This window comes from Macrobrachium rosenbergii, chromosome 1 (assembly GCF_040412425.1).
Source record: "Macrobrachium rosenbergii isolate ZJJX-2024 chromosome 1, ASM4041242v1, whole genome shotgun sequence".
Taxonomy (NCBI): domain Eukaryota; kingdom Metazoa; phylum Arthropoda; class Malacostraca; order Decapoda; family Palaemonidae; genus Macrobrachium; species Macrobrachium rosenbergii.
This window is the reverse complement of record NC_089741.1, coordinates 54,316,858-54,334,357: the sequence shown is the minus strand read 5'-3', so window position 1 is coordinate 54,334,357 and position 17,500 is coordinate 54,316,858. Positions and strand designations below refer to the sequence as shown.

Sequence of the window (17,500 nt, the reverse complement as noted above, 5' to 3'; positions counted from 1 at the left end):
TTCGTACTCTGTCTCCCTGACGTTATTTTGTGCTGGATATGTCTTGGGTGTTATGACTTTGGTTCGTGGTTCTTAGCCCTTTATTGTGTACTTGACAGGCGTCTTGGCTGTTTTAATTTTGGTTCATAGTCCGTCGTTGTGTACTTGACGGGTGGCTTGGGTATTTTAATTTTGGTTCATAGTCCGTCGTTGTGTACTTAACAGGTGTCCTTGGGTAATTATAATTTTTGTTCATGGTGCGTAATTGTGTAATCAATAGGCGTCTTGAGTATCATAATTTTCGTTGGCATGCCAAACTGGCTTTGCCAATTCATTTTGTTTTTATTTGTATACTGAACAGGCCCAGTAAATTTGTATGGCAGACAGCGTATGATTATCAAGATGATTTGTAAACCAATTTCTGTGTCAAGCCGTAAAGAATGAGACAGTTTCAGGTTATACCATATCACCAAAACCTTTAAAACTAACGTATACTGATTAATTTTAATGTGGCATTATACGTTTTTGTTGAAAGTGATTGATTGATTTAATACTAACAGCAGGCATGTCAACAATTATACTCATCCGATTTTGCCAATAGGAAAACGTAAATATTTTTCTTAAATACAAGACAAACCTGTCGTTGGGTTTTAATAGGCAATATTTTCTCAGTAACTAGAAAATTAATTAGTTTCTTTACGTTATACTACAGAATAAATGGTGATTGGAAACAAGACTCTCTTCTATCATAAGGTATTATTTGTATCTTTTCACTCAATGATAGTTCATTTTCCTTCACTTATGCTGCCTTACTGTTGATGCTCCTGTGAGCCATTTCCTTTAATATCAGATTCATAAATTAGTCACGTTTCTAATAACCTTTTTAGGGAACTCATTTTCAACTCCATTTTTGTCACCATCCTGTTCTTTTTCAAAGAGAATAATAGCAGTAACAGCAATAAATATTAATAATAACTCTGAGGACATATTCTGTAATATAACATGTATATCAATAGGAAGCAGTAGCAGAAGGCTTAACAATTAAATTATAAGAAACTCGAGAAATATTATGTTATCATTTTACCGTATTATTACGACTACTATTGATAAAATTAATTTTCTCACTTACTATAATGTCTTCTCGAAGCTTATTGTGACCTGTTCCTGTTCATAATCGACTCCCAAGGTCTGAAGCAAATTCCGGTAACGCTTTTCTATGGATTTTTCCTAACGGAAGGGATTTTTTTTACTCATTTTTCCTAAGGGATAGGTTTTTTAAAATTTATTTTTCCAAATGGGTGGAATATTTATTTTATTCATTTTTCGTAAGGGATAGAATATTTTTTTTATTCATTTTCCTTAAGGGATGGAATATTTTTTTTATTCATTTTCCTTAAGGGATGGGTTTATTTACTCATTTTTCCAAAGGGCTGGAATATTTTTCCAAAGGGCTGGAATATTTTTTTATTCATTATTTCTAAAGGATGGGATATTTTGTAATTCATTTTTCTTAAGGGATGGGATTTTTTAAAATGCATTTTAACTTAGCGATGGAATATTGTTGTATTCATTTTTCTTAAAGGTTGGGATATTTTTTTATTCATTTTTAGTAGGGGATGGAATATTTTTTTATTCATTATTCCTAAGGGATGGGATATTTTGTAATTCATTTTTCTTAAGAGATAGGATTTTTTAAAATTCATTATTCCTTAGCGATGGAATATTTTTTTATTAAGTTTTCTTAAAGTTTGGGATATTTTTTTATTCATTTTCCTAAGGGATGAAATATTTTTTTTTATTCATTATTCCTAAGGGATGGGATATTTTGTAATTCACTTTTCGTAAGAGATAGTATTTTTAAAAATTAATTTTTCCTTAGCGATGGAATATTTTTTATTAATTTTTCTTGAGGGTTAGGATATTTTTTTATTCATTTTTCCCAAGGGATGGAATATTTTTTTATTCATTTTTCCTAAGGGATGGGATATTGTTTTTTTATTAATTTCTACTAAGGGATGGGATATTTTTTTTATTCATTATTCCTAAGGGATGGGATATTTTGTAATTCACTTTTCGTAAGAGATAGTATTTTTAAAAATTAATTCTTCCTTAGCGATGGAATATTTTTTATTAATTTTTCTTGAGGGTTAGGGTTTTGATATTTTTTTTATTAATTTTTTTCCCAAGGGATGGAATATTTGTTTATTCATTTTTCCTAATGGGATGGGATATTGTTTTTTATTAATTTCAAAAATATTCTAAGGGATGGGATATTTTTTTATTCATTATTCCCTCCCATCCAAGGGATGGGATATTTTGTAATTCACTTTTCGATCAGAGATAGTAATTAAAAATTAATTCTTCCTTAGCGATGGAATATTTTTTATTAATTTTTCTTGAGGGTTAGGATATTTTTTTTATTAATTTTTCCTAAGGGATGGAATATTTTTTTATTCATTTTTCCTAAGGGATGGGATATTGTTTTTTATTAATTTCTACTAAGGGATGGGATATTTTTTTTATTCATTATTCCTAAGGGATGGGATATTTTGTAATTCACTTTTCGTAAGAGATAGTATTTTTAAAAATTAATTCTTCCTTAGCGATGGAATATTTTTTATTAATTTTTCTTGAGGGTTAGGATATTTTTTTTATTCATTTTTCCCGAGGGATGGAATATTTTTTTTATTCATTTTTCCTAAGGGATGGGATATTTTTTTTTTATTAATTTCTACTAAGGGATGGAATATTTTTTTTATTCAGTTTTCCTAAGGGATGGAATATTTTTTTATTTATTTTCCTAAGGAATGGAATATTTTTTTTATCATTTTTCCTAAGGGACGGAATATTTTTTACTCATATTTTTTTTTTATTAATTTTTCCTTGGGGATGGAATTTTTTTATTCATTTTTCCTAAGGGATGGAATATTATTTTGGTTCATTTTTCCTAAGGGATGGGAAATTTTTAAAATTCATTTTCCCAAGGGGTGGAATACCTTTTATTCATTTTTCTTAAGGGATAGGATACTTTTTAAATGAATTTTTCCTAAGGGATGGGATTTTTTTTCCTAAGGGACAGGATATTTTTTATTCGTTTTTCCTAAGGGATAGGATATTTTTTTTTATTTTTCTTAAGGGATGGGATATTTTTTTTTATTTTTCCTAAGGGATGAAATATTTTTTTATTAGTTTTTCGTAAGGAACAGGAAATTTTTTAATTTTTCCAAAGGGATGGGATTTTTTTTTTTTCATTTTTCCTAAGGGATGAAATATTTTTTTATTCATTTTTCCTGAGGGATGAGATATTTTTTTCAATTAATTTTTTCTAAGGGGTGGGATATTTTTTTAATACGTTTTTACTAAGAAATGGGATTTTTTTTTTTTTTTTTTACAAAGGACCCTGCCTTCCCTCTCCCGCTCTCTTCCCCCGAAGGTTATTTTTGGGCGGCGTTACGAGGGACACGGAGGTGCATTAGGACAACAGGAGCTTATTGAGCCTCTTCAAGGTGCCCTGTCCTTAGGGCACGGTCCCATAATCCTGTGGAATAGGGTGATTTCAGTGTCTTTATTGGCCTTCTGTTCGGTGAGCTGCGCCTTCGTTTCATTCATTGAAATGACTGCGTTCTCGTATGCATACTTTTTATTGTTGTCTGATTGTAACGTATATTTGTGTATGAATCTGTATGTGTATGAATGTTTGTATGTATGTAGATGCTGAAGGGGTTGTATATGTTTATATTTTGGCTTTGTAAATGAGTGCGCAGTTTTTGTTTACTATCTGGCAGTAGTATATAAATATTTTTAATACAATATTCACAACGTATTTCTTGTATATTTTACATGGCCAAGAGCTGAGGTAAAGTATTATTCATGTATATTTTTGGGGAAGTTATGCTAAATAAACCCCTGTATATACACACATTTATATATATATATATATATATATATATATATATATATATATATATATATATATATATATATATATATATATATATATATATCTAATGGCCTTATTTTATTTGTTAAAGCTATTCAGAACGCAGAGTTATTATTAGTATTATCAAGCAAAATCCATCACTCGATCAATCGGTTTTACATTCAACAGGGAAAGGAGGCCATTAGCTTTTGGCATTAAGCGTGTTCTTTGTCCTGTGCCGGGATTATTGTTCCATTCAGATGCGATGCTAGACGACGTAATTCTTTGAATATAGAATTGTTGAGCTGGTTACATAACATACATTAACAAAGCCGTCACTTCCAAGCCACACAATAAGGTCTTTTTTCGTATTTTGAATAGCCCAAGAATAAGGCATTGGTCTTTCAACAAAGGAATTAATTCTGTTATAAAACTGGCATCGCGACGGTCAAGGTCAAGGTCAAGGGCGCGCCTATTGAATGAGGCAATATTTACCATGACTTAGCAGCTAGGAAATTCTTGTAATAAGAATCCGTATTTATTGATTTTGTCAGGCCACATTGTAAGTCCGTCAGTCAGTCAACATAATGTCATAAAGTACAAAATATTAGACCTCCTTCGAATTAAAACGTTTAAGGAGTTAAGGGTAATTAGCAAAACTAAGTTTTTCGTCACAATGAAGTAATTCCACTTAATTATTGTCTTTCTTTCTTTAAATCTCAAGCTGAAAACCCCAACGGACTCGGTCAACAGACTTACAAATAAACCCAAGAGGGCTCCAAAGGGAAAGTAGCTTGCAGTGAGAAGCAAGTAATAGGAAAAGGTTATTGGGAAAAAAGCTTTCTATCACGCGAGCTCATAAATGTTCCAAAGGGTCCACAATAATATAATTAGGGCTCGTGTAAAATTTTAAAAGCTTTCGGACCCTACTCTGGGTTCATCTTCAGTCACAATGATTGCGACTGAAGAGGGTTCGAAAGTGTTCAGAAATTTTACACGAGCCTGAAACAGCTATATTATTGTGGACCCTTCAGAACAAAAAGGTTATTATTATTAATAAACAGATATTGGGGAATAGAAAATAAAACCGACGTACCCAAATTCCGGTGTCAACAGAGAGCGGGAATGAGTTTGCTCCTCGCTTAAACATTTGGAGATGAGAGGATTACACAACTGCACTTGGCCAACCATCCCACATTTTCGTTGTAGCCAAGCTAAAGCTCGTAGCAGACTGAGTAGTATTAAACTTGATGCTCGACAGTGTATTACTTCTAATGCTATTGCGTCTCTTAATTTCGCTGCCAGTTATCCAGCTAATAAAACTACCTTAAAGACGCATTTCTTTTAAAGATAGCTATGAAACACACTTACAAAGAATGATTCAAGGGAACTAAACTCTGAAAAAAGCGGGTACCCAGGTGGTGGACCAAATGGCGGCTGATAGGAGTGCCTCCAAAAATAAACATGGAGGAATGGTGAAGGTAAATGACTTGAGGGAGGTGTCTGTGACGCCATAATGAAATAGTCTCATACATCTCGTTTTCTGTTGATTCCAATAATAACAAGTTGTTTTAATTCGATGGTTGTTTCACAATGTTACATTCATCCTAAGCTGTCTTTGCAGTGTTGTTAAAAAGCCGAAGTACTGGTATTCTGTATCGTAAATATATTTATTGAATATTTTACTGTGCCTCTTTGTTAGAGGCGGACATTCCCTTATTTTTTTCACGTATGGCCGTTCTTGTTCTCGGCGTGCCCGTCTCTGCATCATAACAATAACAAGTATTTCAGAAATCGAACTCCCTTTTGACAGGGAGTGTTGAAATGACGTATTACGGTTAGATTATGACAATTAAAGAATAACGTTTATATATGTCATTTATTAGCAAAACTTGCCATCCTATGGCCAGAGAGAACAACCAGTGCCAAAGCTCGGTGATTTCTGGCCATTTCTGTCACATTTTTGCAAATTCAGGCTTGTAACTTGTCACAGAAGTGTAGCAAAAACTTAATGATGTTCCCAGCTGGCAATTGTCTGAAGTGGTGTTCTGTAAATCACTCTCACTTTACATTCTGGTTCCGTGTGCCCTCTTTTCTGGATGCAGTGTAACAATTGCTGGCGTTTGTCATGTTTGCATACATGATTACTTTCTCATAATTTCCTGTTTTCTTTAGAAATGATTTTTGTAAAAGCTCTAAAGCATTCCCACATCCATCTGGAGATACAGTATTTCTGTTCTGTTCTGCAGGTCAGCTTTACCTGTAGCAAAGAAACAGGCAACAACTGCCGCTCTCTGGAAGTGGAAGACGCCTAGACCACTCATAATCAGGTTAGTGCTTAGACAAGTGTATTTTGAGTTTGACTACTGCAGCTAACATTTATGAAGTGAATCCAAGGGTGACAGGGTTAAGGGTAATGTATTTTGTATTTGATTAACCTTTTCGACGTTAGGCATGACCTACCGCTGGTAGTTCGTGCTAATAAGTTTCAGGTGACAGTTTCAGTTAGGTTGACTTGCTACCCAACCCTTGTAGGTTACGCTAATAAATACTAAGGCACTGTCACAGGTTAAGTTAAAAAATTCCGTTAGCTTAGCCTTCAGTTCATTTTGTATCTCATTACCAGCCTATGTTAATAATGTTAACGGTACTGTAGATAACAAGACGTTAGTATAGGTTACTATACTTAAAATGAATCATTATAAGTTACTTTTAAAGGTTTTGTTGAAATGGTATAACCTGAAACTGTCTCATTCTTTACGGCTTGACACAGAAATTGGTTTACAAATCATCTTGATAATCATACGCTGTCTGCCATGCAAAGTTACTGGGCCTATTCAATATTCAAATAAAAACAAAATGAAATGGCAAAGCCAGTTTGGCATGCCAACGAAAATTATGATACTCAAGACGCCTACTGATTACACAATCACGCACTATGAACAAAAATTATCATTACCCAAGAGACACCTGTTAAGTACACAACGACGGACTACGAACCAAAATTATAAAATATACCCAGGACACCTGTTAAGTACACAACGATGGACTATGAACCAAAATTAAAATACCCAAGCCACCCGTCAAGTACACAACGACGGACTATGAACCAAAATTAAAATACCCAAGCCACCCGTCAAGTACACAACGACGGACTATGAACCAAAATTAAAACACCCAAGACGCCTGTCAAGTACACAATAAAGGGCTAAGAACCACGAACCAAAATCATAATACCCAAGACATGTCCAGCACAAAATAACGTCAGGGAGACAGAGTACGAAAGCAAACTGTCTGGAGGCCACTCCGAGTGACTCATGTACCCAAATTGCCTTTAAGCGGACCCAGCAGAGGCAAGAAGCTCGTCACCACGTAACACGGATGGATATCAGACATGACATTGATTCTCGATAAGACGCTCCTGGCATTGCGCCGTTGTCTTGCTTATCCAGGAATGCACGGTTCAGTGTTCACGTCCACTGAGACAGAGGTCCTTAACCTTTCGCCTATCGAGTTACCCTTGAAGAAACAAGGTAACCCCTGGGTTAACCTGTTACCTCCTGAACTTTTCAGATCACGGACTCGTTACTTCCAAAGATATGATAACAACGGACTCGTTACTTCCAAGGATATGATTTAAAAAGCTTCAGTTTAGTTTTCTGTAAAAAAAACTATTGTGCCGGCTTTGTCTGTCCGTGCGCACTTTTTCTGTCCGCACTCTTTCTGTCCGCACTTTTCCTCTCCGGCCTCAGTTCTTAAAAACCACTGAGACTAGAGGGATGCAAATTGGTATGCTGATCATCCACCCTCCAATCATCAAACATAACAAATTGCAGCCCTCTAGGCTCAGTAGTTTTTATTTTATTTAAGGTTAAAGTTAGCCATAATAGTGCTTCTGGCAACGATATAGGATAGGCCACCACCAGGCCGTGGTTAAAGTTTCATGGGCCGCGGGTCATACGGCATTATGCCGAGACCACCGAAAGATAGATCTAATTTCGGTGGCCTTAATTATACGCAATAGCGACTGTACAAAAATTGGATTGAGCCGAAGAAATTTCGGCGCATTTTATACTTGTTTTATGTTGTCAGGAAATTCATGAACTCCACTTTTTAAAAAATGTAATACGCGATTTTGCTTGTGATGATGCTCCAAAAAAGATCTAGATAATTTTACTTCGATTCAGCTGTTAAGGGAGAAATCAATTCTTCGCGAAAATAACTTTTATGGAGTGAGACCTCAGTTGCTTGCCTAATTCGCTCAGAGATAATGTTAAGCAAGTACGGAGTCTAATTTTCGAACTGCACACGCACACGTACACACACACACACACTTAATAAATATATATATATATATATATATATATATATATATATATATATATATATATATATATATATATATATTATATGATATACAGTACATAATGACATATACATATATTATATATATGTATATATACTGTACACACACACACACAAATATATATATATATATATATATATATATATATATATATATAACATATATATATATCATATTACCAGTGAATGCATTAGCAAGCGCAACTCCTTGGAAGTGACTGGTGTCTCACAGTCATTACAAGTGACCAAGAAAATAGATTGCACTGAGTCTTGGTGAAAACCAACTTGTATTACAATACCCGCTGAATGGCCATCGATGAGAGAGAGAGAGAGAGAGAGAGAGAGAGAGAGAGAGAGAGAGAGAGAGAGAGAGAGAGAGACTTACTACGGTTATCAACATTGTAGTGTTAATGTAATGTAGCCTTAAATATACGGTAATATTGTTCGTAAGTATGAATACCGAACTGACAAACATGATTGACAGCATGCATACAAGCACCATACACACACATTTTATATATGTATATGTATATGTGTGTGTATAACTGAATCACGAAAATATGGTACGTGATGAATATATAGACAAAATCCATGATTTTGTCTTTATATATATATATATATATATATATATATATATATATATATATATATATATATATAATTATACAAAAAATTCTGACATATATATACTACATACACACACACGTGTGTATATATATATTTATATATATATATATATATATATATATATATATATATATATATATATATATATCATGAATTTTGTATCTGATTTCTAAACCATTCCTCACTCATAAACACATGTTTTTTGGTAGCTATTAATGATTAATGATTAGGGAATTTCATTTTCTTGAGGCAAAATTTTCCAGGGTAGTCTAACAAATATTTGGTCAAGTTACCCAGTAATCAATGTCTTAATCGTATTGGCACAAACCCTCATTGGAAAGCCAGCCGAATGGCTTTTCTTTTTACCGTAACCTATACTAACGTCTTTTTATCTACAGTACCTTTAACATTATTAACATAGGCTGGTAATGAGATACAAAATGAACTGAAGGCTAAGCTGACGGAATTTTTTAACTTAACCTGTGACAGTGCCTTAGTATTTATTAGCGTAACCTACAAGGGTTGGGTAGCAAGTCAACCTGACTGGCTTGGGATTGAATTACCTCAGTTTTTCGCCAAAGTTGTATAAGATGAACTCAATACGCACTATGATAAATAGAGCCTACAATGTTTGTTGTGATTTTAATTTATTTCATCAAGATATGGTTTTCCTCCAGGATTATTTTTCTGAAAACTCATTTCCCATTTTTGTATTTTACAAAGTTCTGAAAAATTTTTTAAATGAAAAATTTTGTCCCAGACCGGTGTACAGTACTGCTAGTAAAGATGTAAAGTACATTAAATTGCCTTACCTTGGTCATAGTAGCTATATGGTCTGAAAAAAGTTACAAGAAATACTTAAGCATTGTTTCCCTCAAATCAGTTTCCGGTTTGTTTTCTGTAATCCTTTTACAATAAGATCACTTTTGAGAGAGAAGCCTACTCTGCCTGTGGACTTTAATTCCTGTGTCGTTTACTTCTTCACTTGTTCGCAGCTATCCTTTCACTGACCTGGATTTTCGGGTACTGTCTTTTTGTTCAAATAGACTGGACCTTTTAATTTCAGAGTCGCTGACAATTAAAAAGATGAAGCCGGAATTGAACAACAACCCGTCTGGTATTCAACTAGTTATCGTGTAATTTCATAGTAGGTACGCAATTAGGTCGTTAAATATTTTACTTTGTGAGTGGTAGTTTGTTTACATTTCACCTTAGTTTTATTTTCATATTTTTATGTTTGTTTTTAATTTTTCGTTATTTTACGTCTCACCCTTTTAGTTTGTATTTACTTGTTCCTTTTATATATTTCGTTAGTATTTTTGCTGAAGATTTATTATGACAATTCATTTTATTGTAATTTTATTGATTCTCATCCTTGTCGGTTTTTTCAGCCTGATGATGAGGTTTTATACCTCGAAAGCTTGTACAATAAAGAATGTTCTTCCTGGTCTTGGCAATATTATTTATCATTAAGTTATATATATATATATATATATATATATATATATATATATATATATATATATATATATATATATATATATATATATATAATCACTTAAATATGTTACTGAAGAATCTTTACTGAGCTTCATTCGCTACCTGTTCAAACGAAGATCGAAAGTTAATGTGTTTTAACGTATATTTTTATGAATAATAAAAAAAATATCAAGATTTGTAAAAGCACTCATGGTAAAAGCAAAGTAAAATAAAATATAGGTTACTGGATCTAAGATACAAAATATATATGTTGGTAAAAGGACCTTTGTATATACAGCTTCGAGACTACTCAAATGATGTGAAAACTAAGGCATTTAGAGCTAAAAAAAAAAAAAAAAGGACTTCTCTATTCAAAAACTGTAATGCCACGAGGAACAAAGATATATTCAATATACTAAACTAATTACCAAACAAATAATTTTAGCCAGATGAACCAACTGAGGGCTGAAGGAAGAAGAAGAAGCAGAAGAAAAAGAAGAGAGAAAATGAGTCTGGACTCCTGGATTGGCGGGGGACGTCAGGAACCTGTCCTGTCTCGGAACCCCAAACCGAGAGGTAGTCCTTATTCGGGGATTCCTAAGAGGGCTTTTTGACCCACCACATGGGGTCTTCCTCTTAGGCCTTCTGAGCCGAAAACGACTCTCGGGACACCAAATGTTACGGAGTCTGAAATCGGCTCCATAACAAGTGAAAGGCCCAAGGCTCTTTACTTCGGACAATCCAGGAGTCAGTGAGAGCAAAGTCTTCTGGATTCCTGGAAAAAAATGATTTTGTATCTTGAAAGACTTATTTTATGTAATACCTATGACAATTCCAAGAATTCTGTAACTGTTAATGTTTGTTACGTTTACTATACAAGTGTTCTATCGAGCCAGTCACTATTATAACTTGAAAAGTGTTTTGAAGGGTTTATAAGGAACAAATCTATCCATATGGGCAATCACAGTCATTCACGGATTCTCGAAGCCTCTGTGACGTCATCATGTTGACAGACTTGCAATGACTTCCTTAACACGGTTGAATGAGCCATTAAATATTCAATATTTAAAAATCAATTCGCAGTGTATTAAAGGAATATTAAGTTTTATTTAAAGCATAAATAAAATTTCTTCCTAATGCAAGTAGTGAAAATATCACTGGTAAACAGAGTCTCATAAATTAACATAATCTTCTCTTATCCGAGTTGTTAAAAAATATCATTCAAGTAAGTACTCATACCAGCGCCGTGTTTCTTCAGAATATTTTTAATCATCATAATTTATATTATAATGGTTAATTATATTACAAACCTAGAATAGCACTCTTTAGACATGCGCTTAAACCAGGCGCCAGAGAGCAAAAGGCTCTCTGACGCCGCCTAGGGTCTTTGACCTTGGTCGTTTGACGCTAGGTAATCTCATCAATCAATAAACATAAGTAATAAATCTCATTCAAGGGGATTCTCATCGTCAGTAGGCTCCCATTGGTGAGTGGGCTAAATGTAGCCTTTGGTTCAGCCACGAAATCTTCTCTCTCTGATCTCTTTCTGTCGACAATGGCTTGATGGAGCCAACATTTATTGAGATATTAACTAAAGCTCTTGATTCATTATTCATCCTCGAATATCCCTTTTTTTGTAATTGGGTCGTTCCTTGATTTAAAAAGAGAAGCTTCGATATCTGCCTCTTTTCATTCTGAATAGAACGAATGTTTCAATTCACGTTCGGTGTTTTTGGCCAAATATGAATCATTTAAATCTCAAGCAAATCTTATGTTTTTAGTAGATGCTTCAGGACAAAACGATCAGGTTTCCTTATTTAAATATCTTGTTTGTTCTAGTTTTCCTGTCATTGCTGTTTTAGTATGTACGTATTTATTGCCTTTTTATTTGCCTTATTTAATGATCTTATTTGTCTTAGTTTTTCTGTCATTTTTGTTTTAGTCTGTACTTATTTATTTTTTTTATTTGTCTATTTTTATTCCTTCGGTTATATTCATCGCTGCAACTCATCTTTTTAAGAATTTTCTTACGAATGAATGATCTATTATTATTATTATTATTATTATTATTATTATTATTATTATTATTATTATTATTATTATTATTATTATGACCTCTAGTTGCTAACATGGCAGAGCTGCCAAACACATGGACCAATTCACGACTGACCTCTGCCCTGGGGTCAGAGGTCAAGGTCCGATTTTTCTGTAATTTCAACATTGCAGAAACAGTTCTGTTCTGTTCACTTTGCAGATGGTGTGGACCACTGGATACTGACTTGCCAACAGGAACCATCTTATTATTACTTTGTAGCATAATAAAGTAAATTTTATACGCATGCAGTAAAACTGAACATAAAACACAAATTGGATGATAAGAAATCTCGTGATTTGAACAGTTTGTGACATAGGCCTATGTGTAGCCTTGTTATACTAATGAGATGAATCATAATTATTGAAAGCTCATTGTTCGTTTGTGTCTGATCTGAGGAAGCTGCTTGATACCAGATTGTCTTTCTGTGTTTGTATTGGTATATTTTAGATACAAATTGGCATGTTTGTGATTTATACAATATATATATATATATATATATATATATATATATTATATATATATATATATATATATATATATATATATATATATATATATATATATATATATATATATATATATATATATATATATATATATATATATATATATATATATATATATATATATATATATATATATATATATATATATATATATATATATATATATATATATATGTGTGTGTGTGTGGTGTGTGTAAGTCTCGGTAATTGGGCGGCTACTTGGAAATCTTAGCTTAATGATAAATAATATTGCCAAGACCAGGAAGAACATTCTTTATTGTACAAGCTTTGAGGTATAAAACCTCATCATCAGGCTGAAAAAACCGGCAAGGATGAGAATCAATAAAATTACAATAAAATAAATTGTCATAATAAATCTTCAGCAAAAATACTAACGAAATATATAAAATGAACAAGTAAATACAAACTAAAAGGGTGAGACGTAAAATAACGAAAAATTAAAAACACAAACATAAAAATATGAAAATAAAACTAAGGTGAAATGTAAACAAACTACCACTCACAAAGTAAAATATTTAACGACCTAATTGAGTACCTACTATGAAATTACACGATAACTAGTTGAATACCAGACGAGTTGTTGTTCAATTCCGGCTTCATCTTTTTAATAGTCAGCGACTCTGAAATTAAAAGGTCCAGTCTATTTGAACAAAAAGACAGTACCCGAAAATCCAGGTCAGTGAAGGGATGGTCCTGTGCTAAACTGTGTTCTCTAATGGCAGAAAAGGGTGATTTGGAAAGGGGAAACCTAGTTCTAATAGAAAGACCTCTGTGTTCCAAAATTTTGTGTCTGAGCCAGCGGGAACTGGATCCCACGTATCGCAGACCACACTGCGAACAAGTGAACAAGTAAACGCCACAGGAATTAAGGTCCACAGGCAGAGTAGGCTTCTCTCTCAAAAGTGATCTTATTGTAAAAGGATTACAGAAAACAAACGGAAACTGATTTGGGGGAAACAATGCTTAAGTATTTCTTGTAACTTTTTTCGGACCATATAGCTACTATGACCAAGGTAAGGCAATTTAATGTACTTTACATCTTTACTAGCAGTACTGTACACCGGTGTGGGACAAAACTTTTCATTTAAAATTTTTTTCAGAACTTTGTAAAATACAAAAATGGGATATGAGTTTTCAGAAAAATAATTCTGATTGGGGAAGCTACATATAGCTCTCTATTTGCTTCAGGGTCTAAGCCTGATTATTTGTATGGTCTACCTAAGGTAAATAGGAAACCCTTTAAGACCTATTATTTCCTCAATTGGTACTTTTAGTTATAACCTGTCTAAGTTTATAGTTCCAGTTTTAAACCCTCTAACTTTAAGTGAATTTAACATCTGTAATTCTTCCAAATTTGTTAAAGAATTATGCTCTTTCAATTTTAACCAAGATGTTGTAATGGCTAGTTTCGATGTAACCTCTCTTTTCACCAATATCCCACTAAAAGAAACAACCGACATTATTCTTGATAATATATGTGAAGACGATTTATCAGTGTTTGGACTTAATAAAATAGACTTGCAAAAATTATTACATTTAGCAACTGCTGATGGCATTTTTACTTTTGATGGTAAATTATATAATCAAATAGATGGAGTAGCTATGGGAAATTCCCTTGGACCTGTATATGCGGATTGCATCATGGGTTACTGTGAAAGGATTTGGATGTCTGAATGCCCTAGTGCTTTCAAAACTTTGTATTACCGTAGGCATGTAGATGATACTTTCCTTGTGTTTAAGGAATTTTCACATGTTGATTTGTTTTTTAAATATTTTCATTCTCGTCACCCTAACATTTCTTTTACTTGTGAGACGGAACAGGATAATAAGTTGTCATTTTTAGATGTACAGGTATACAGAAATAGTGGCAAATTTGAGACCTCTGTTTATAGGAAAAGTACTTTTACTGGCTTGGGATTGAATTACCTCAGTTTTTCGCCAAAGTTGTATAAGATGAACTCAATACGCACTATGATAAATAGAGCCTACAATGTTTGTTGTGATTTTAATTTATTTCATCAAGATATGGTTTTCCTCCAGGATTATTTTTCTGAAAACTCATTTCCCATTTTTTGTATTTTACAAAGTTCTGAAAAATTTTTTAAATGAAAAATTTTGTCCCAAACCGGTGTACTACTGCTAGTAAAGATGTAAAGTACATTAAATTGCCTTACCTTGGTCATAGTAGCTATATGGTCCGAAAAAAGTTACAAGAAATACTTAAGCATTGTTTCCCTCAAATCATTTTCCGGTTTGTTTTCTGTAATCCTTTTACAATAAGATCACTTTTGAGAGAGAAGCCTACTCTGCCTGTGGACCTTAATTCCTGTGTCGTTTACTTGTTCACTTGTTCGCAGTGTGGTCTGCGATACGTGGGATCCAGTTCCCGCTGGCTCAGACACAAAATTTTGGAACACAGAGGTCTTTCTATTAGAACTAGGTTTCCCATTTCCAAACCACCCTTTTCTGCCATTAGAGAACACAGTTTAGCACAGGACCATCCTTTCACTGACCTGGATTTTCGGGTACTGTCTTTTTGTTCAAATAGACTGGACCTTTTAATTTCAGAGTCGCTGACAATTAAAAAGATGAAGCCGGAATTGAACAACAACCCGTCTGGTATTCAACTAGTTATCGTGTAATTTCATAGTAGGTACTCAATTAGGTCGTTAAATATTTTACTTTGTGAGTGGTAGTTTGTTTACATTTCACCTTAGTTTTATTTCCATATTTTTATGTTTGTGTTTTTAATTTTTCGTTATTTTACGTCTCACCCTTTTAGTTTGCATTTACTTGTTCATTTTATATATTTCGTTAGTATTTTTGCTGAAGATTTATTATGACAATTTATTTTATTGTAATTTTATTGATTCTCATCCTTGTCGGTTTTTTTCAGCCTCCTGATGATGAGGTTTTATACCTCGAAAGCTTGTACAATAAAGAATGTTCTTCCTGGTCTTGGCAATATTATTTATCATTAAGCTAAGATTTCAAGTAGCTTGCCACTACAGACTATATATATATATATATATATATATATATATATATATATAGTGTATATATATATATATATATATATATATATATATATATATATATATATATATATATATATATAAATATTGTATAAATCACAAACATGCCAATTTGTATCTAAAATATACCAATACAAACACAGAAAGACAATCTGGTATCAAGCAGCTTCCTCAGATCAGACACAAACGAACAATGAGCTGTCAATAATTATGATTCATCTCATTAGTATAACAAGGCTACACATAGGCCTATGTCACAAACTGTTCAAATCACGAGATTTCTTATCATCCAATTTGTGTTTTATGTTCAGTTTTACTGCATGCGTATAAAATTTACTTTATTATGCTACAAAGTAATAATAAGATGGTTCCTGTTGGCAAGTCAGTATCCAGTGGTCCACACCATCTGCAAAGTGAACAGAACAGAACTGTTTCTGCAATGTTGAAATTACAGAAAAATCGGACCTTGACCTCTGACCCCAGGGCAGAGGTCAGTCATTGAGATTGGTCCATGTGTTTGGCAGCTCTGCCATGTTAGCAACTAGAGGTCATTATAATAATAATAATAATAATAATAATAATAATAGATCATTCATTCGTAAGAAAATTCTTAAAAAGAAGAGTTGCAGCGATGAATATAAACCGAAAGGAATAAAATAGACAAATAAAAAAAAAAATAAGTAAGTACAGACTAAAACAAAAATGATAGAAAAACTAAGACAAATAAGATCACTAAATAAGGCAAATAAAAAGGCAATAAATACGTACATACTAAAACAGCAATGACAGGAAAACTAGAACAAACAAGATATTTAAATAAGGAAACCTGATCGTTTTGTCCTAGAGGCATCTACTAAAAACATAAGATTTGCTTGAAATTTAAATGATTCATATTTGGCCAAAAACACCGAACGTGAATTGAAACATTCGTTCTATTCAGAATGAAAAGAGGCAGATATCGAAGCTTCTTTTTAAATCAAGGAACGACCCAATTACAAAAAAATTTATATTCGAGGATGAATAATGAATCAAGAGCTTTAGTTAATATCTCAATAAATCTTGGCTCCATCAAGCCATTGTCGAGAGAAAGAGATCAGAGAGAGAAGATTTCGTGGCTGAACCAAAGGCTACATTTAGCCCACTCACCAATGGGAGCCTACGAGATGAGAATCCCTTGAATGAGATTTATTACTTATGTTTATTGATTGAAGAGATTACCTAGCGTCAAACGACCAAGGTCAAAGACCCTAGGCGGCGTCAGAGAGCCTTTTGCTCTCTGGCGCCTGGTTTAAGCGCATGTCTAAAGAGTCCTCCTATTCTAGGTTTGTAATATAATTAACCATTATAATATAAATTATGATGATTAAAAATATTCTGAAGAAACACGACGCTGGTATGAGTACTTACTTGAATGATATTTTTTAACAACTCGGATAAGAGAAGATTATGTTAATTTATGAGACTCTGTTTACCA

The 17,500-nt window shown here is 33.0% G+C and overlaps 1 protein-coding gene across 3 annotated transcripts in view; it reads left to right on the top strand.

Moving 5' to 3' along the window:
* LOC136837494 (uncharacterized) overlaps window positions 1-17,500 on the top strand; it is a 214,960-nt gene that overhangs the window by 42,407 nt on the left and 155,053 nt on the right. For all 3 annotated transcript variants that reach the window (XR_010852712.1, XR_010852720.1, XM_067102455.1), the window contains exon 4: window positions 6,148-6,228. The gene's annotated coding sequence lies outside the window, so the exon portion shown is untranslated. The remainder of the gene's footprint in view (window positions 1-6,147; window positions 6,229-17,500) is intronic.